Here is a 16,269-nt window from a genome sequence, read left to right as displayed (position 1 = left end):
ACCACACCACAGGGAACGTACCGGTTCTCGTCCGATCACCGAAGTCAAGTCCTGTTGGGCGGCGTCAGTACCTGGCTGGGTGACCACCTGGGAATACGCCGTGTTGTAGACTTTTGGACCCATTTTGGGACTGGACTCTTCAGAGAAGATTTCCATACGCCTCCACATCATTGATCCCTCTGTTTTCAAAATGTTGTCTTTTTTTTTTTTGAATTATTTTTCCAGCAAGTTGACAGCATATTAGAAGATTTTCTTGTTTGATTACAGCACTGCAACACTGAGCAGCACACTGGAGGCAATCTCTTGAATGTGGCTTTGATGACTGACCATTGGAGAATCGCCCTTTTGTGATTTGAAGTCTTAGCTGGCTTTGGAATCTCTGGGTTAAGTAGCCGAGACGTAATTGGAAATTCATGACAACAGCAATTAAAGGCCTTCCTTCTAAGAGACTTAAAAGAGAGTCCAAGCAATTGGGCAAGGTTTGAGTTGTTTCTTTCGTCTACGACCACACCACAGGGAACGTACCGGTTCTCGTCCGATCACCGAAGTCAAGTCCTGTTGGGCGGCGTCAGTACCTGGCTGGGTGACCACCTGGGAATACGCCGTGTTGTAGACTTTTGGACCCATTTTGGGACTGGACTCTTCAGAGAAGATTTCCATACGCCTCCACATCATTGATCCCTCTGTTTTCAAAATGTTGTCTTTTTTTTTTTGAATTATTTTTCCAGCAAGTTGACAGCATATTAGAAGATTTTCTTGTTTGATTACAGCACTGCAACACTGAGCAGCACACTGGAGGCAATCTCTTGAATGTGGCTTTGATGACTGACCATTGGAGAATCGCCCTTTTGTGATTTGAAGTCTTAGCTGGCTTTGGAATCTCTGGGTTAAGTAGCCGAGACGTAATTGGAAATTCATGACAACAGCAATTAAAGGCCTTCCTTCTAAGAGACTTAAAAGAGAGTCCAAGCAATTGGGCAAGGTTTGAGTTGTTTCTTTCGTCTACGACCACACCACAGGGAACGTACCGGTTCTCGTCCGATCACCGAAGTCAAGTCCTGTTGGGCGGCGTCAGTACCTGGCTGGGTGACCACCTGGGAATACGCCGTGTTGTAGACTTTTGGACCCATTTTGGGACTGGACTCTTCAGAGAAGATTTCCATACGCCTCCACATCATTGATCCCTCTGTTTTCAAAATGTTGTCTTTTTTTTTTTGAATTATTTTTCCAGCAAGTTGACAGCATATTAGAAGATTTTCTTGTTTGATTACAGCACTGCAACACTGAGCAGCACACTGGAGGCAATCTCTTGAATGTGGCTTTGATGACTGACCATTGGAGAATCGCCCTTTTGTGATTTGAAGTCTTAGCTGGCTTTGGAATCTCTGGGTTAAGTAGCCGAGACGTAATTGGAAATTCATGACAACAGCAATTAAAGGCCTTCCTTCTAAGAGACTTAAAAGAGAGTCCAAGCAATTGGGCAAGGTTTGAGTTGTTTCTTTCGTCTACGACCACACCACAGGGAACGTACCGGTTCTCGTCCGATCACCGAAGTCAAGTCCTGTTGGGCGGCGTCAGTACCTGGCTGGGTGACCACCTGGGAATACGCCGTGTTGTAGACTTTTGGACCCATTTTGGGACTGGACTCTTCAGAGAAGATTTCCATACGCCTCCACATCATTGATCCCTCTGTTTTCAAAATGTTGTCTTTTTTTTTTTGAATTATTTTTCCAGCAAGTTGACAGCATATTAGAAGATTTTCTTGTTTGATTACAGCACTGCAACACTGAGCAGCACACTGGAGGCAATCTCTTGAATGTGGCTTTGATGACTGACCATTGGAGAATCGCCCTTTTGTGATTTGAAGTCTTAGCTGGCTTTGGAATCTCTGGGTTAAGTAGCCGAGACGTAATTGGAAATTCATGACAACAGCAATTAAAGGCCTTCCTTCTAAGAGACTTAAAAGAGAGTCCAAGCAATTGGGCAAGGTTTGAGTTGTTTCTTTCGTCTACGACCACACCACAGGGAACGTACCGGTTCTCGTCCGATCACCGAAGTCAAGTCCTGTTGGGCGGCGTCAGTACCTGGCTGGGTGACCACCTGGGAATACGCCGTGTTGTAGACTTTTGGACCCATTTTGGGACTGGACTCTTCAGAGAAGATTTCCATACGCCTCCACATCATTGATCCCTCTGTTTTCAAAATGTTGTCTTTTTTTTTTTTGAATTATTTTTCCAGCAAGTTGACAGCATATTAGAAGATTTTCTTGTTTGATTACAGCACTGCAACACTGAGCAGCACACTGGAGGCAATCTCTTGAATGTGGCTTTGATGACTGACCATTGGAGAATCGCCCTTTTGTGATTTGAAGTCTTAGCTGGCTTTGGAATCTCTGGGTTAAGTAGCCGAGACGTAATTGGAAATTCATGACAACAGCAATTAAAGGCCTTCCTTCTAAGAGACTTAAAAGAGAGTCCAAGCAATTGGGCAAGGTTTGAGTTGTTTCTTTCGTCTACGACCACACCACAGGGAACGTACCGGTTCTCGTCCGATCACCGAAGTCAAGTCCTGTTGGGCGGCGTCAGTACCTGGCTGGGTGACCACCTGGGAATACGCCGTGTTGTAGACTTTTGGACCCATTTTGGGACTGGACTCTTCAGAGAAGATTTCCATACGCCTCCACATCATTGATCCCTCTGTTTTCAAAATGTTGTCTTTTTTTTTTTGAATTATTTTTCCAGCAAGTTGACAGCATATTAGAAGATTTTCTTGTTTGATTACAGCACTGCAACACTGAGCAGCACACTGGAGGCAATCTCTTGAATGTGGCTTTGATGACTGACCATTGGAGAATCGCCCTTTTGTGATTTGAAGTCTTAGCTGGCTTTGGAATCTCTGGGTTAAGTAGCCGAGACGTAATTGGAAATTCATGACAACAGCAATTAAAGGCCTTCCTTCTAAGAGACTTAAAAGAGAGTCCAAGCAATTGGGCAAGGTTTGAGTTGTTTCTTTCGTCTACGACCACACCACAGGGAACGTACCGGTTCTCGTCCGATCACCGAAGTCAAGTCCTGTTGGGCGGCGTCAGTACCTGGCTGGGTGACCACCTGGGAATACGCCGTGTTGTAGACTTTTGGACCCATTTTGGGACTGGACTCTTCAGAGAAGATTTCCATACGCCTCCACATCATTGATCCCTCTGTTTTCAAAATGTTGTCTTTTTTTTTTTTGAATTATTTTTCCAGCAAGTTGACAGCATATTAGAAGATTTTCTTGTTTGATTACAGCACTGCAACACTGAGCAGCACACTGGAGGCAATCTCTTGAATGTGGCTTTGATGACTGACCATTGGAGAATCGCCCTTTTGTGATTTGAAGTCTTAGCTGGCTTTGGAATCTCTGGGTTAAGTAGCCGAGACGTAATTGGAAATTCATCACAACAGCAATTAAAGGCCTTCCTTCTAAGAGACTTAAAAGAGAGTCCAAGCAATTGGGCAAGGTTTGAGTTGTTTCTTTCGTCTACGACCACACCACAGGGAACGTACCGGTTCTCGTCCGATCACCGAAGTCAAGTCCTGTTGGGCGGCGTCAGTACCTGGCTGGGTGACCACCTGGGAATACGCCGTGTTGTAGACTTTTGGACCCATTTTGGGACTGGACTCTTCAGAGAAGATTTCCATACGCCTCCACATCATTGATCCCTCTGTTTTCAAAATGTTGTCTTTTTTTTTTTTGAATTATTTTTCCAGCAAGTTGACAGCATATTAGAAGATTTTCTTGTTTGATTACAGCACTGCAACACTGAGCAGCACACTGGAGGCAATCTCTTGAATGTGGCTTTGATGACTGACCATTGGAGAATCGCCCTTTTGTGATTTGAAGTCTTAGCTGGCTTTGGAATCTCTGGGTTAAGTAGCCGAGACGTAATTGGAAATTCATCACAACAGCAATTAAAGGCCTTCCTTCTAAGAGACTTAAAAGAGAGTCCAAGCAATTGGGCAAGGTTTGAGTTGTTTCTTTCGTCTACGACCACACCACAGGGAACGTACCGGTTCTCGTCCGATCACCGAAGTCAAGTCCTGTTGGGCGGCGTCAGTACCTGGCTGGGTGACCACCTGGGAATACGCCGTGTTGTAGACTTTTGGACCCATTTTGGGACTGGACTCTTCAGAGAAGATTTCCATACGCCTCCACATCATTGATCCCTCTGTTTTCAAAATGTTGTCTTTTTTTTTTTGAATTATTTTTCCAGCAAGTTGACAGCATATTAGAAGATTTTCTTGTTTGATTACAGCACTGCAACACTGAGCAGCACACTGGAGGCAATCTCTTGAATGTGGCTTTGATGACTGACCATTGGAGAATCGCCCTTTTGTGATTTGAAGTCTTAGCTGGCTTTGGAATCTCTGGGTTAAGTAGCCGAGACGTAATTGGAAATTCATCACAACAGCAATTAAAGGCCTTCCTTCTAAGAGACTTAAAAGAGAGTCCAAGCAATTGGGCAAGGTTTGAGTTGTTTCTTTCGTCTACGACCACACCACAGGGAACGTACCGGTTCTCGTCCGATCACCGAAGTCAAGTCCTGTTGGGCGGCGTCAGTACCTGGCTGGGTGACCACCTGGGAATACGCCGTGTTGTAGACTTTTGGACCCATTTTGGGACTGGACTCTTCAGAGAAGATTTCCATACGCCTCCACATCATTGATCCCTCTGTTTTCAAAATGTTGTCTTTTTTTTTTTGAATTATTTTTCCAGCAAGTTGACAGCATATTAGAAGATTTTCTTGTTTGATTACAGCACTGCAACACTGAGCAGCACACTGGAGGCAATCTCTTGAATGTGGCTTTGATGACTGACCATTGGAGAATCGCCCTTTTGTGATTTGAAGTCTTAGCTGGCTTTGGAATCTCTGGGTTAAGTAGCCGAGACGTAATTGGAAATTCATCACAACAGCAATTAAAGGCCTTCCTTCTAAGAGACTTAAAAGAGAGTCCAAGCAATTGGGCAAGGTTTGAGTTGTTTCTTTCGTCTACGACCACACCACAGGGAACGTACCGGTTCTCGTCCGATCACCGAAGTCAAGTCCTGTTGGGCGGCGTCAGTACCTGGCTGGGTGACCACCTGGGAATACGCCGTGTTGTAGACTTTTGGACCCATTTTGGGACTGGACTCTTCAGAGAAGATTTCCATACGCCTCCACATCATTGATCCCTCTGTTTTCAAAATGTTGTCTTTTTTTTTTTTGAATTATTTTTCCAGCAAGTTGACAGCATATTAGAAGATTTTCTTGTTTGATTACAGCACTGCAACACTGAGCAGCACACTGGAGGCAATCTCTTGAATGTGGCTTTGATGACTGACCATTGGAGAATCGCCCTTTTGTGATTTGAAGTCTTAGCTGGCTTTGGAATCTCTGGGTTAAGTAGCCGAGACGTAATTGGAAATTCATCACAACAGCAATTAAAGGCCTTCCTTCTAAGAGACTTAAAAGAGAGTCCAAGCAATTGGGCAAGGTTTGAGTTGTTTCTTTCGTCTACGACCACACCACAGGGAACGTACCGGTTCTCGTCCGATCACCGAAGTCAAGTCCTGTTGGGCGGCGTCAGTACCTGGCTGGGTGACCACCTGGGAATACGCCGTGTTGTAGACTTTTGGACCCATTTTGGGACTGGACTCTTCAGAGAAGATTTCCATACGCCTCCACATCATTGATCCCTCTGTTTTCAAAATGTTGTCTTTTTTTTTTTGAATTATTTTTCCAGCAAGTTGACAGCATATTAGAAGATTTTCTTGTTTGATTACAGCACTGCAACACTGAGCAGCACACTGGAGGCAATCTCTTGAATGTGGCTTTGATGACTGACCATTGGAGAATCGCCCTTTTGTGATTTGAAGTCTTAGCTGGCTTTGGAATCTCTGGGTTAAGTAGCCGAGACGTAATTGGAAATTCATCACAACAGCAATTAAAGGCCTTCCTTCTAAGAGACTTAAAAGAGAGTCCAAGCAATTGGGCAAGGTTTGAGTTGTTTCTTTCGTCTACGACCACACCACAGGGAACGTACCGGTTCTCGTCCGATCACCGAAGTCAAGTCCTGTTGGGCGGCGTCAGTACCTGGCTGGGTGACCACCTGGGAATACGCCGTGTTGTAGACTTTTGGACCCATTTTGGGACTGGACTCTTCAGAGAAGATTTCCATACGCCTCCACATCATTGATCCCTCTGTTTTCAAAATGTTGTCTTTTTTTTTTTTGAATTATTTTTCCAGCAAGTTGACAGCATATTAGAAGATTTTCTTGTTTGATTACAGCACTGCAACACTGAGCAGCACACTGGAGGCAATCTCTTGAATGTGGCTTTGATGACTGACCATTGGAGAATCGCCCTTTTGTGATTTGAAGTCTTAGCTGGCTTTGGAATCTCTGGGTTAAGTAGCCGAGACGTAATTGGAAATTCATCACAACAGCAATTAAAGGCCTTCCTTCTAAGAGACTTAAAAGAGAGTCCAAGCAATTGGGCAAGGTTTGAGTTGTTTCTTTCGTCTACGACCACACCACAGGGAACGTACCGGTTCTCGTCCGATCACCGAAGTCAAGTCCTGTTGGGCGGCGTCAGTACCTGGCTGGGTGACCACCTGGGAATACGCCGTGTTGTAGACTTTTGGACCCATTTTGGGACTGGACTCTTCAGAGAAGATTTCCATACGCCTCCACATCATTGATCCCTCTGTTTTCAAAATGTTGTCTTTTTTTTTTTTGAATTATTTTTCCAGCAAGTTGACAGCATATTAGAAGATTTTCTTGTTTGATTACAGCACTGCAACACTGAGCAGCACACTGGAGGCAATCTCTTGAATGTGGCTTTGATGACTGACCATTGGAGAATCGCCCTTTTGTGATTTGAAGTCTTAGCTGGCTTTGGAATCTCTGGGTTAAGTAGCCGAGACGTAATTGGAAATTCATCACAACAGCAATTAAAGGCCTTCCTTCTAAGAGACTTAAAAGAGAGTCCAAGCAATTGGGCAAGGTTTGAGTTGTTTCTTTCGTCTACGACCACACCACAGGGAACGTACCGGTTCTCGTCCGATCACCGAAGTCAAGTCCTGTTGGGCGGCGTCAGTACCTGGCTGGGTGACCACCTGGGAATACGCCGTGTTGTAGACTTTTGGACCCATTTTGGGACTGGACTCTTCAGAGAAGATTTCCATACGCCTCCACATCATTGATCCCTCTGTTTTCAAAATGTTGTCTTTTTTTTTTTGAATTATTTTTCCAGCAAGTTGACAGCATATTAGAAGATTTTCTTGTTTGATTACAGCACTGCAACACTGAGCAGCACACTGGAGGCAATCTCTTGAATGTGGCTTTGATGACTGACCATTGGAGAATCGCCCTTTTGTGATTTGAAGTCTTAGCTGGCTTTGGAATCTCTGGGTTAAGTAGCCGAGACGTAATTGGAAATTCATCACAACAGCAATTAAAGGCCTTCCTTCTAAGAGACTTAAAAGAGAGTCAGCAATTGGGCAAGGTTTGAGTTGTTTCTTTCGTCTACGACCACACCACAGGGAACGTACCGGTTCTCGTCCGATCACCGAAGTCAAGTCCTGTTGGGCGGCGTCAGTACCTGGCTGGGTGACCACCTGGGAATACGCCGTGTTGTAGACTTTTGGACCCATTTTGGGACTGGACTCTTCAGAGAAGATTTCCATACGCCTCCACATCATTGATCCCTCTGTTTTCAAAATGTTGTCTTTTTTTTTTTGGAATTATTTTTCCAGCAAGTTGACAGCATATTAGAAGATTTTCTTGTTTGATTACAGCACTGCAACACTGAGCAGCACACTGGAGGCAATCTCTTGAATGTGGCTTTGATGACTGACCATTGGAGAATCGCCCTTTTGTGATTTGAAGTCTTAGCTGGCTTTGGAATCTCTGGGTTAAGTAGCCGAGACGTAATTGGAAATTCATCACAACAGCAATTAAAGGCCTTCCTTCTAAGAGACTTAAAAGAGAGTCCAAGCAATTGGGCAAGGTTTGAGTTGTTTCTTTCGTCTACGACCACACCACAGGGAACGTACCGGTTCTCGTCCGATCACCGAAGTCAAGTCCTGTTGGGCGGCGTCAGTACCTGGCTGGGTGACCACCTGGGAATACGCCGTGTTGTAGACTTTTGGACCCATTTTGGGACTGGACTCTTCAGAGAAGATTTCCATACGCCTCCACATCATTGATCCCTCTGTTTTCAAAATGTTGTCTTTTTTTTTTTGGAATTATTTTTCCAGCAAGTTGACAGCATATTAGAAGATTTTCTTGTTTGATTACAGCACTGCAACACTGAGCAGCACACTGGAGGCAATCTCTTGAATGTGGCTTTGATGACTGACCATTGGAGAATCGCCCTTTTGTGATTTGAAGTCTTAGCTGGCTTTGGAATCTCTGGGTTAAGTAGCCGAGACGTAATTGGAAATTCATCACAACAGCAATTAAAGGCCTTCCTTCTAAGAGACTTAAAAGAGAGTCCAAGCAATTGGGCAAGGTTTGAGTTGTTTCTTTCGTCTACGACCACACCACAGGGAACGTACCGGTTCTCGTCCGATCACCGAAGTCAAGTCCTGTTGGGCGGCGTCAGTACCTGGCTGGGTGACCACCTGGGAATACGCCGTGTTGTAGACTTTTGGACCCATTTTGGGACTGGACTCTTCAGAGAAGATTTCCATACGCCTCCACATCATTGATCCCTCTGTTTTCAAAATGTTGTCTTTTTTTTTTTGGAATTATTTTTCCAGCAAGTTGACAGCATATTAGAAGATTTTCTTGTTTGATTACAGCACTGCAACACTGAGCAGCACACTGGAGGCAATCTCTTGAATGTGGCTTTGATGACTGACCATTGGAGAATCGCCCTTTTGTGATTTGAAGTCTTAGCTGGCTTTGGAATCTCTGGGTTAAGTAGCCGAGACGTAATTGGAAATTCATCACAACAGCAATTAAAGGCCTTCCTTCTAAGAGACTTAAAAGAGAGTCCAAGCAATTGGGCAAGGTTTGAGTTGTTTCTTTCGTCTACGACCACACCACAGGGAACGTACCGGTTCTCGTCCGATCACCGAAGTCAAGTCCTGTTGGGCGGCGTCAGTACCTGGCTGGGTGACCACCTGGGAATACGCCGTGTTGTAGACTTTTGGACCCATTTTGGGACTGGACTCTTCAGAGAAGATTTCCATACGCCTCCACATCATTGATCCCTCTGTTTTCAAAATGTTGTCTTTTTTTTTTTGGAATTATTTTTCCAGCAAGTTGACAGCATATTAGAAGATTTTCTTGTTTGATTACAGCACTGCAACACTGAGCAGCACACTGGAGGCAATCTCTTGAATGTGGCTTTGATGACTGACCATTGGAGAATCGCCCTTTTGTGATTTGAAGTCTTAGCTGGCTTTGGAATCTCTGGGTTAAGTAGCCGAGACGTAATTGGAAATTCATCACAACAGCAATTAAAGGCCTTCCTTCTAAGAGACTTAAAAGAGAGTCCAAGCAATTGGGCAAGGTTTGAGTTGTTTCTTTCGTCTACGACCACACCACAGGGAACGTACTGGTTCTCGTCCGATCACCGAAGTCAAGTCCTGTTGGGCGGCGTCAGTACCTGGCTGGGTGACCACCTGGGAATACGCCGTGTTGTAGACTTTTGGACCCATTTTGGGACTGGACTCTTCAGAGAAGATTTCCATACGCCTCCACATCATTGATCCCTCTGTTTTCAAAATGTTGTCTTTTTTTTTTTGGAATTATTTTTCCAGCAAGTTGACAGCATATTAGAAGATTTTCTTGTTTGATTACAGCACTGCAACACTGAGCAGCACACTGGAGGCAATCTCTTGAATGTGGCTTTGATGACTGACCATTGGAGAATCGCCCTTTTGTGATTTGAAGTCTTAGCTGGCTTTGGAATCTCTGGGTTAAGTAGCCGAGACGTAATTGGAAATTCATCACAACAGCAATTAAAGGCCTTCCTTCTAAGAGACTTAAAAGAGAGTCCAAGCAATTGGGCAAGGTTTGAGTTGTTTCTTTCGTCTACGACCACACCACAGGGAACGTACCGGTTCTCGTCCGATCACCGAAGTCAAGTCCTGTTGGGCGGCGTCAGTACCTGGCTGGGTGACCACCTGGGAATACGCCGTGTTGTAGACTTTTGGACCCATTTTGGGACTGGACTCTTCAGAGAAGATTTCCATACGCCTCCACATCATTGATCCCTCTGTTTTCAAAATGTTGTCTTTTTTTTTTTGGAATTATTTTTCCAGCAAGTTGACAGCATATTAGAAGATTTTCTTGTTTGATTACAGCACTGCAACACTGAGCAGCACACTGGAGGCAATCTCTTGAATGTGGCTTTGATGACTGACCATTGGAGAATCGCCCTTTTGTGATTTGAAGTCTTAGCTGGCTTTGGAATCTCTGGGTTAAGTAGCCGAGACGTAATTGGAAATTCATCACAACAGCAATTAAAGGCCTTCCTTCTAAGAGACTTAAAAGAGAGTCCAAGCAATTGGGCAAGGTTTGAGTTGTTTCTTTCGTCTACGACCACACCACAGGGAACGTACCGGTTCTCGTCCGATCACCGAAGTCAAGTCCTGTTGGGCGGCGTCAGTACCTGGCTGGGTGACCACCTGGGAATACGCCGTGTTGTAGACTTTTGGACCCATTTTGGGACTGGACTCTTCAGAGAAGATTTCCATACGCCTCCACATCATTGATCCCTCTGTTTTCAAAATGTTGTCTTTTTTTTTTTGGAATTATTTTTCCAGCAAGTTGACAGCATATTAGAAGATTTTCTTGTTTGATTACAGCACTGCAACACTGAGCAGCACACTGGAGGCAATCTCTTGAATGTGGCTTTGATGACTGACCATTGGAGAATCGCCCTTTTGTGATTTGAAGTCTTAGCTGGCTTTGGAATCTCTGGGTTAAGTAGCCGAGACGTAATTGGAAATTCATCACAACAGCAATTAAAGGCCTTCCTTCTAAGAGACTTAAAAGAGAGTCCAAGCAATTGGGCAAGGTTTGAGTTGTTTCTTTCGTCTACGACCACACCACAGGGAACGTACCGGTTCTCGTCCGATCACCGAAGTCAAGTCCTGTTGGGCGGCGTCAGTACCTGGCTGGGTGACCACCTGGGAATACGCCGTGTTGTAGACTTTTGGACCCATTTTGGGACTGGACTCTTCAGAGAAGATTTCCATACGCCTCCACATCATTGATCCCTCTGTTTTCAAAATGTTGTCTTTTTTTTTTTGGAATTATTTTTCCAGCAAGTTGACAGCATATTAGAAGATTTTCTTGTTTGATTACAGCACTGCAACACTGAGCAGCACACTGGAGGCAATCTCTTGAATGTGGCTTTGATGACTGACCATTGGAGAATCGCCCTTTTGTGATTTGAAGTCTTAGCTGGCTTTGGAATCTCTGGGTTAAGTAGCCGAGACGTAATTGGAAATTCATCACAACAGCAATTAAAGGCCTTCCTTCTAAGAGACTTAAAAGAGAGTCCAAGCAATTGGGCAAGGTTTGAGTTGTTTCTTTCGTCTACGACCACACCACAGGGAACGTACCGGTTCTCGTCCGATCACCGAAGTCAAGTCCTGTTGGGCGGCGTCAGTACCTGGCTGGGTGACCACCTGGGAATACGCCGTGTTGTAGACTTTTGGACCCATTTTGGGACTGGACTCTTCAGAGAAGATTTCCATACGCCTCCACATCATTGATCCCTCTGTTTTCAAAATGTTGTCTTTTTTTTTTTGGAATTATTTTTCCAGCAAGTTGACAGCATATTAGAAGATTTTCTTGTTTGATTACAGCACTGCAACACTGAGCAGCACACTGGAGGCAATCTCTTGAATGTGGCTTTGATGACTGACCATTGGAGAATCGCCCTTTTGTGATTTGAAGTCTTAGCTGGCTTTGGAATCTCTGGGTTAAGTAGCCGAGACGTAATTGGAAATTCATCACAACAGCAATTAAAGGCCTTCCTTCTAAGAGACTTAAAAGAGAGTCCAAGCAATTGGGCAAGGTTTGAGTTGTTTCTTTCGTCTACGACCACACCACAGGGAACGTACCGGTTCTCGTCCGATCACCGAAGTCAAGTCCTGTTGGGCGGCGTCAGTACCTGGCTGGGTGACCACCTGGGAATACGCCGTGTTGTAGACTTTTGGACCCATTTTGGGACTGGACTCTTCAGAGAAGATTTCCATACGCCTCCACATCATTGATCCCTCTGTTTTCAAAATGTTGTCTTTTTTTTTTTGGAATTATTTTTCCAGCAAGTTGACAGCATATTAGAAGATTTTCTTGTTTGATTACAGCACTGCAACACTGAGCAGCACACTGGAGGCAATCTCTTGAATGTGGCTTTGATGACTGACCATTGGAGAATCGCCCTTTTGTGATTTGAAGTCTTAGCTGGCTTTGGAATCTCTGGGTTAAGTAGCCGAGACGTAATTGGAAATTCATCACAACAGCAATTAAAGGCCTTCCTTCTAAGAGACTTAAAAGAGAGTCCAAGCAATTGGGCAAGGTTTGAGTTGTTTCTTTCGTCTACGACCACACCACAGGGAACGTACCGGTTCTCGTCCGATCACCGAAGTCAAGTCCTGTTGGGCGGCGTCAGTACCTGGCTGGGTGACCACCTGGGAATACGCCGTGTTGTAGACTTTTGGACCCATTTTGGGACTGGACTCTTCAGAGAAGATTTCCATACGCCTCCACATCATTGATCCCTCTGTTTTCAAAATGTTGTCTTTTTTTTTTTGGAATTATTTTTCCAGCAAGTTGACAGCATATTAGAAGATTTTCTTGTTTGATTACAGCACTGCAACACTGAGCAGCACACTGGAGGCAATCTCTTGAATGTGGCTTTGATGACTGACCATTGGAGAATCGCCCTTTTGTGATTTGAAGTCTTAGCTGGCTTTGGAATCTCTGGGTTAAGTAGCCGAGACGTAATTGGAAATTCATCACAACAGCAATTAAAGGCCTTCCTTCTAAGAGACTTAAAAGAGAGTCCAAGCAATTGGGCAAGGTTTGAGTTGTTTCTTTCGTCTACGACCACACCACAGGGAACGTACCGGTTCTCGTCCGATCACCGAAGTCAAGTCCTGTTGGGCGGCGTCAGTACCTGGCTGGGTGACCACCTGGGAATACGCCGTGTTGTAGACTTTTGGACCCATTTTGGGACTGGACTCTTCAGAGAAGATTTCCATACGCCTCCACATCATTGATCCCTCTGTTTTCAAAATGTTGTCTTTTTTTTTTTGGAATTATTTTTCCAGCAAGTTGACAGCATATTAGAAGATTTTCTTGTTTGATTACAGCACTGCAACACTGAGCAGCACACTGGAGGCAATCTCTTGAATGTGGCTTTGATGACTGACCATTGGAGAATCGCCCTTTTGTGATTTGAAGTCTTAGCTGGCTTTGGAATCTCTGGGTTAAGTAGCCGAGACGTAATTGGAAATTCATCACAACAGCAATTAAAGGCCTTCCTTCTAAGAGACTTAAAAGAGAGTCCAAGCAATTGGGCAAGGTTTGAGTTGTTTCTTTCGTCTACGACCACACCACAGGGAACGTACCGGTTCTCGTCCGATCACCGAAGTCAAGTCCTGTTGGGCGGCGTCAGTACCTGGCTGGGTGACCACCTGGGAATACGCCGTGTTGTAGACTTTTGGACCCATTTTGGGACTGGACTCTTCAGAGAAGATTTCCATACGCCTCCACATCATTGATCCCTCTGTTTTCAAAATGTTGTCTTTTTTTTTTTGGAATTATTTTTCCAGCAAGTTGACAGCATATTAGAAGATTTTCTTGTTTGATTACAGCACTGCAACACTGAGCAGCACACTGGAGGCAATCTCTTGAATGTGGCTTTGATGACTGACCATTGGAGAATCGCCCTTTTGTGATTTGAAGTCTTAGCTGGCTTTGGAATCTCTGGGTTAAGTAGCCGAGACGTAATTGGAAATTCATCACAACAGCAATTAAAGGCCTTCCTTCTAAGAGACTTAAAAGAGAGTCCAAGCAATTGGGCAAGGTTTGAGTTGTTTCTTTCGTCTACGACCACACCACAGGGAACGTACCGGTTCTCGTCCGATCACCGAAGTCAAGTCCTGTTGGGCGGCGTCAGTACCTGGCTGGGTGACCACCTGGGAATACGCCGTGTTGTAGACTTTTGGACCCATTTTGGGACTGGACTCTTCAGAGAAGATTTCCATACGCCTCCACATCATTGATCCCTCTGTTTTCAAAATGTTGTCTTTTTTTTTTTGGAATTATTTTTCCAGCAAGTTGACAGCATATTAGAAGATTTTCTTGTTTGATTACAGCACTGCAACACTGAGCAGCACACTGGAGGCAATCTCTTGAATGTGGCTTTGATGACTGACCATTGGAGAATCGCCCTTTTGTGATTTGAAGTCTTAGCTGGCTTTGGAATCTCTGGGTTAAGTAGCCGAGACGTAATTGGAAATTCATCACAACAGCAATTAAAGGCCTTCCTTCTAAGAGACTTAAAAGAGAGTCCAAGCAATTGGGCAAGGTTTGAGTTGTTTCTTTCGTCTACGACCACACCACAGGGAACGTACCGGTTCTCGTCCGATCACCGAAGTCAAGTCCTGTTGGGCGGCGTCAGTACCTGGCTGGGTGACCACCTGGGAATACGCCGTGTTGTAGACTTTTGGACCCATTTTGGGACTGGACTCTTCAGAGAAGATTTCCATACGCCTCCACATCATTGATCCCTCTGTTTTCAAAATGTTGTCTTTTTTTTTTTGGAATTATTTTTCCAGCAAGTTGACAGCATATTAGAAGATTTTCTTGTTTGATTACAGCACTGCAACACTGAGCAGCACACTGGAGGCAATCTCTTGAATGTGGCTTTGATGACTGACCATTGGAGAATCGCCCTTTTGTGATTTGAAGTCTTAGCTGGCTTTGGAATCTCTGGGTTAAGTAGCCGAGACGTAATTGGAAATTCATCACAACAGCAATTAAAGGCCTTCCTTCTAAGAGACTTAAAAGAGAGTCCAAGCAATTGGGCAAGGTTTGAGTTGTTTCTTTCGTCTACGACCACACCACAGGGAACGTACCGGTTCTCGTCCGATCACCGAAGTCAAGTCCTGTTGGGCGGCGTCAGTACCTGGCTGGGTGACCACCTGGGAATACGCCGTGTTGTAGACTTTTGGACCCATTTTGGGACTGGACTCTTCAGAGAAGATTTCCATACGCCTCCACATCATTGATCCCTCTGTTTTCAAAATGTTGTCTTTTTTTTTTTGGAATTATTTTTCCAGCAAGTTGACAGCATATTAGAAGATTTTCTTGTTTGATTACAGCACTGCAACACTGAGCAGCACACTGGAGGCAATCTCTTGAATGTGGCTTTGATGACTGACCATTGGAGAATCGCCCTTTTGTGATTTGAAGTCTTAGCTGGCTTTGGAATCTCTGGGTTAAGTAGCCGAGACGTAATTGGAAATTCATCACAACAGCAATTAAAGGCCTTCCTTCTAAGAGACTTAAAAGAGAGTCCAAGCAATTGGGCAAGGTTTGAGTTGTTTCTTTCGTCTACGACCACACCACAGGGAACGTACCGGTTCTCGTCCGATCACCGAAGTCAAGTCCTGTTGGGCGGCGTCAGTACCTGGCTGGGTGACCACCTGGGAATACGCCGTGTTGTAGACTTTTGGACCCATTTTGGGACTGGACTCTTCAGAGAAGATTTCCATACGCCTCCACATCATTGATCCCTCTGTTTTCAAAATGTTGTCTTTTTTTTTTTGGAATTATTTTTCCAGCAAGTTGACAGCATATTAGAAGATTTTCTTGTTTGATTACAGCACTGCAACACTGAGCAGCACACTGGAGGCAATCTCTTGAATGTGGCTTTGATGACTGACCATTGGAGAATCGCCCTTTTGTGATTTGAAGTCTTAGCTGGCTTTGGAATCTCTGGGTTAAGTAGCCGAGACGTAATTGGAAATTCATCACAACAGCAATTAAAGGCCTTCCTTCTAAGAGACTTAAAAGAGAGTCCAAGCAATTGGGCAAGGTTTGAGTTGTTTCTTTCGTCTACGACCACACCACAGGGAACGTACCGGTTCTCGTCCGATCACCGAAGTCAAGTCCTGTTGGGCGGCGTCAGTACCTGGCTGGGTGACCACCTGGGAATACGCCGTGTTGTAGACTTTTGGACCCATTTTGGGACTGGACTCTTCAGAGAAGATT

The 16,269-nt window shown here is 44.7% G+C and overlaps 32 non-coding genes and 1 pseudogene across 32 annotated transcripts; all 33 read left to right on the top strand.

Annotated features, from left to right (window-relative positions):
- On the top strand, positions 1–112 carry LOC145475167 (5S ribosomal RNA; annotated as a pseudogene; the record flags this gene model as incomplete).
- A 385-nt stretch (positions 113–497) lies between these two features.
- LOC145475165 (5S ribosomal RNA) lies at positions 498–616 on the top strand. Its single transcript, XR_014046069.1, has one exon. It is a non-coding gene; the product is annotated as a 5S ribosomal RNA (ribosomal RNA).
- Positions 617–1,000: 384 nt separating this feature from the next.
- Positions 1,001–1,119, top strand: LOC145475164 (5S ribosomal RNA). The gene has a single exon (XR_014046068.1). It is a non-coding gene; the product is annotated as a 5S ribosomal RNA (ribosomal RNA).
- Positions 1,120–1,503: 384 nt separating this feature from the next.
- Positions 1,504–1,622, top strand: LOC145475163 (5S ribosomal RNA). The gene has a single exon (XR_014046067.1). It is a non-coding gene; the product is annotated as a 5S ribosomal RNA (ribosomal RNA).
- Positions 1,623–2,006: 384 nt separating this feature from the next.
- Positions 2,007–2,125, top strand: LOC145475162 (5S ribosomal RNA). The gene has a single exon (XR_014046066.1). It is a non-coding gene; the product is annotated as a 5S ribosomal RNA (ribosomal RNA).
- A 385-nt stretch (positions 2,126–2,510) lies between these two features.
- Positions 2,511–2,629, top strand: LOC145475161 (5S ribosomal RNA). Its single transcript, XR_014046065.1, has one exon. It is a non-coding gene; the product is annotated as a 5S ribosomal RNA (ribosomal RNA).
- A 384-nt stretch (positions 2,630–3,013) lies between these two features.
- LOC145475160 (5S ribosomal RNA) lies at positions 3,014–3,132 on the top strand. Its single transcript, XR_014046064.1, has one exon. It is a non-coding gene; the product is annotated as a 5S ribosomal RNA (ribosomal RNA).
- Positions 3,133–3,517: 385 nt separating this feature from the next.
- On the top strand, positions 3,518–3,636 carry LOC145475158 (5S ribosomal RNA). Its single transcript, XR_014046062.1, has one exon. It is a non-coding gene; the product is annotated as a 5S ribosomal RNA (ribosomal RNA).
- Positions 3,637–4,021: 385 nt separating this feature from the next.
- Positions 4,022–4,140, top strand: LOC145475157 (5S ribosomal RNA). The gene has a single exon (XR_014046061.1). It is a non-coding gene; the product is annotated as a 5S ribosomal RNA (ribosomal RNA).
- A 384-nt stretch (positions 4,141–4,524) lies between these two features.
- Positions 4,525–4,643, top strand: LOC145475156 (5S ribosomal RNA). Its single transcript, XR_014046060.1, has one exon. It is a non-coding gene; the product is annotated as a 5S ribosomal RNA (ribosomal RNA).
- A 384-nt stretch (positions 4,644–5,027) lies between these two features.
- Positions 5,028–5,146, top strand: LOC145475155 (5S ribosomal RNA). Its single transcript, XR_014046059.1, has one exon. It is a non-coding gene; the product is annotated as a 5S ribosomal RNA (ribosomal RNA).
- Positions 5,147–5,531: 385 nt separating this feature from the next.
- On the top strand, positions 5,532–5,650 carry LOC145475154 (5S ribosomal RNA). The gene has a single exon (XR_014046058.1). It is a non-coding gene; the product is annotated as a 5S ribosomal RNA (ribosomal RNA).
- Positions 5,651–6,034: 384 nt separating this feature from the next.
- LOC145475152 (5S ribosomal RNA) lies at positions 6,035–6,153 on the top strand. Its single transcript, XR_014046057.1, has one exon. It is a non-coding gene; the product is annotated as a 5S ribosomal RNA (ribosomal RNA).
- A 385-nt stretch (positions 6,154–6,538) lies between these two features.
- On the top strand, positions 6,539–6,657 carry LOC145475151 (5S ribosomal RNA). The gene has a single exon (XR_014046056.1). It is a non-coding gene; the product is annotated as a 5S ribosomal RNA (ribosomal RNA).
- Positions 6,658–7,042: 385 nt separating this feature from the next.
- On the top strand, positions 7,043–7,161 carry LOC145475150 (5S ribosomal RNA). The gene has a single exon (XR_014046055.1). It is a non-coding gene; the product is annotated as a 5S ribosomal RNA (ribosomal RNA).
- Positions 7,162–7,543: 382 nt separating this feature from the next.
- Positions 7,544–7,662, top strand: LOC145475149 (5S ribosomal RNA). The gene has a single exon (XR_014046054.1). It is a non-coding gene; the product is annotated as a 5S ribosomal RNA (ribosomal RNA).
- A 385-nt stretch (positions 7,663–8,047) lies between these two features.
- LOC145475148 (5S ribosomal RNA) lies at positions 8,048–8,166 on the top strand. The gene has a single exon (XR_014046053.1). It is a non-coding gene; the product is annotated as a 5S ribosomal RNA (ribosomal RNA).
- Positions 8,167–8,551: 385 nt separating this feature from the next.
- Positions 8,552–8,670, top strand: LOC145475146 (5S ribosomal RNA). The gene has a single exon (XR_014046051.1). It is a non-coding gene; the product is annotated as a 5S ribosomal RNA (ribosomal RNA).
- Positions 8,671–9,055: 385 nt separating this feature from the next.
- Positions 9,056–9,174, top strand: LOC145475145 (5S ribosomal RNA). The gene has a single exon (XR_014046050.1). It is a non-coding gene; the product is annotated as a 5S ribosomal RNA (ribosomal RNA).
- A 385-nt stretch (positions 9,175–9,559) lies between these two features.
- LOC145475166 (5S ribosomal RNA) lies at positions 9,560–9,678 on the top strand. The gene has a single exon (XR_014046070.1). It is a non-coding gene; the product is annotated as a 5S ribosomal RNA (ribosomal RNA).
- Positions 9,679–10,063: 385 nt separating this feature from the next.
- LOC145475144 (5S ribosomal RNA) lies at positions 10,064–10,182 on the top strand. Its single transcript, XR_014046049.1, has one exon. It is a non-coding gene; the product is annotated as a 5S ribosomal RNA (ribosomal RNA).
- Positions 10,183–10,567: 385 nt separating this feature from the next.
- LOC145475143 (5S ribosomal RNA) lies at positions 10,568–10,686 on the top strand. The gene has a single exon (XR_014046048.1). It is a non-coding gene; the product is annotated as a 5S ribosomal RNA (ribosomal RNA).
- Positions 10,687–11,071: 385 nt separating this feature from the next.
- LOC145475142 (5S ribosomal RNA) lies at positions 11,072–11,190 on the top strand. The gene has a single exon (XR_014046047.1). It is a non-coding gene; the product is annotated as a 5S ribosomal RNA (ribosomal RNA).
- A 385-nt stretch (positions 11,191–11,575) lies between these two features.
- Positions 11,576–11,694, top strand: LOC145475141 (5S ribosomal RNA). The gene has a single exon (XR_014046046.1). It is a non-coding gene; the product is annotated as a 5S ribosomal RNA (ribosomal RNA).
- Positions 11,695–12,079: 385 nt separating this feature from the next.
- LOC145475140 (5S ribosomal RNA) lies at positions 12,080–12,198 on the top strand. The gene has a single exon (XR_014046045.1). It is a non-coding gene; the product is annotated as a 5S ribosomal RNA (ribosomal RNA).
- Positions 12,199–12,583: 385 nt separating this feature from the next.
- LOC145475139 (5S ribosomal RNA) lies at positions 12,584–12,702 on the top strand. The gene has a single exon (XR_014046044.1). It is a non-coding gene; the product is annotated as a 5S ribosomal RNA (ribosomal RNA).
- A 385-nt stretch (positions 12,703–13,087) lies between these two features.
- LOC145475138 (5S ribosomal RNA) lies at positions 13,088–13,206 on the top strand. Its single transcript, XR_014046043.1, has one exon. It is a non-coding gene; the product is annotated as a 5S ribosomal RNA (ribosomal RNA).
- Positions 13,207–13,591: 385 nt separating this feature from the next.
- LOC145475136 (5S ribosomal RNA) lies at positions 13,592–13,710 on the top strand. The gene has a single exon (XR_014046042.1). It is a non-coding gene; the product is annotated as a 5S ribosomal RNA (ribosomal RNA).
- Positions 13,711–14,095: 385 nt separating this feature from the next.
- On the top strand, positions 14,096–14,214 carry LOC145475169 (5S ribosomal RNA). The gene has a single exon (XR_014046073.1). It is a non-coding gene; the product is annotated as a 5S ribosomal RNA (ribosomal RNA).
- A 385-nt stretch (positions 14,215–14,599) lies between these two features.
- Positions 14,600–14,718, top strand: LOC145475168 (5S ribosomal RNA). The gene has a single exon (XR_014046071.1). It is a non-coding gene; the product is annotated as a 5S ribosomal RNA (ribosomal RNA).
- Positions 14,719–15,103: 385 nt separating this feature from the next.
- Positions 15,104–15,222, top strand: LOC145475159 (5S ribosomal RNA). The gene has a single exon (XR_014046063.1). It is a non-coding gene; the product is annotated as a 5S ribosomal RNA (ribosomal RNA).
- Positions 15,223–15,607: 385 nt separating this feature from the next.
- LOC145475147 (5S ribosomal RNA) lies at positions 15,608–15,726 on the top strand. The gene has a single exon (XR_014046052.1). It is a non-coding gene; the product is annotated as a 5S ribosomal RNA (ribosomal RNA).
- A 385-nt stretch (positions 15,727–16,111) lies between these two features.
- LOC145475135 (5S ribosomal RNA) lies at positions 16,112–16,230 on the top strand. The gene has a single exon (XR_014046041.1). It is a non-coding gene; the product is annotated as a 5S ribosomal RNA (ribosomal RNA).
- Positions 16,231–16,269: the final 39 nt, after the last annotated feature.

The sequence above is a fragment of the Orbicella franksi genome, unplaced genomic scaffold, assembly GCF_964199315.1.
Source record: "Orbicella franksi unplaced genomic scaffold, jaOrbFran1.1 SCAFFOLD_652, whole genome shotgun sequence".
Taxonomy (NCBI): domain Eukaryota; kingdom Metazoa; phylum Cnidaria; class Anthozoa; order Scleractinia; family Merulinidae; genus Orbicella; species Orbicella franksi.
The sequence above is the reverse complement of the archived record's forward strand: the minus strand, read 5'-3'. Positions and strand labels throughout refer to the sequence as shown.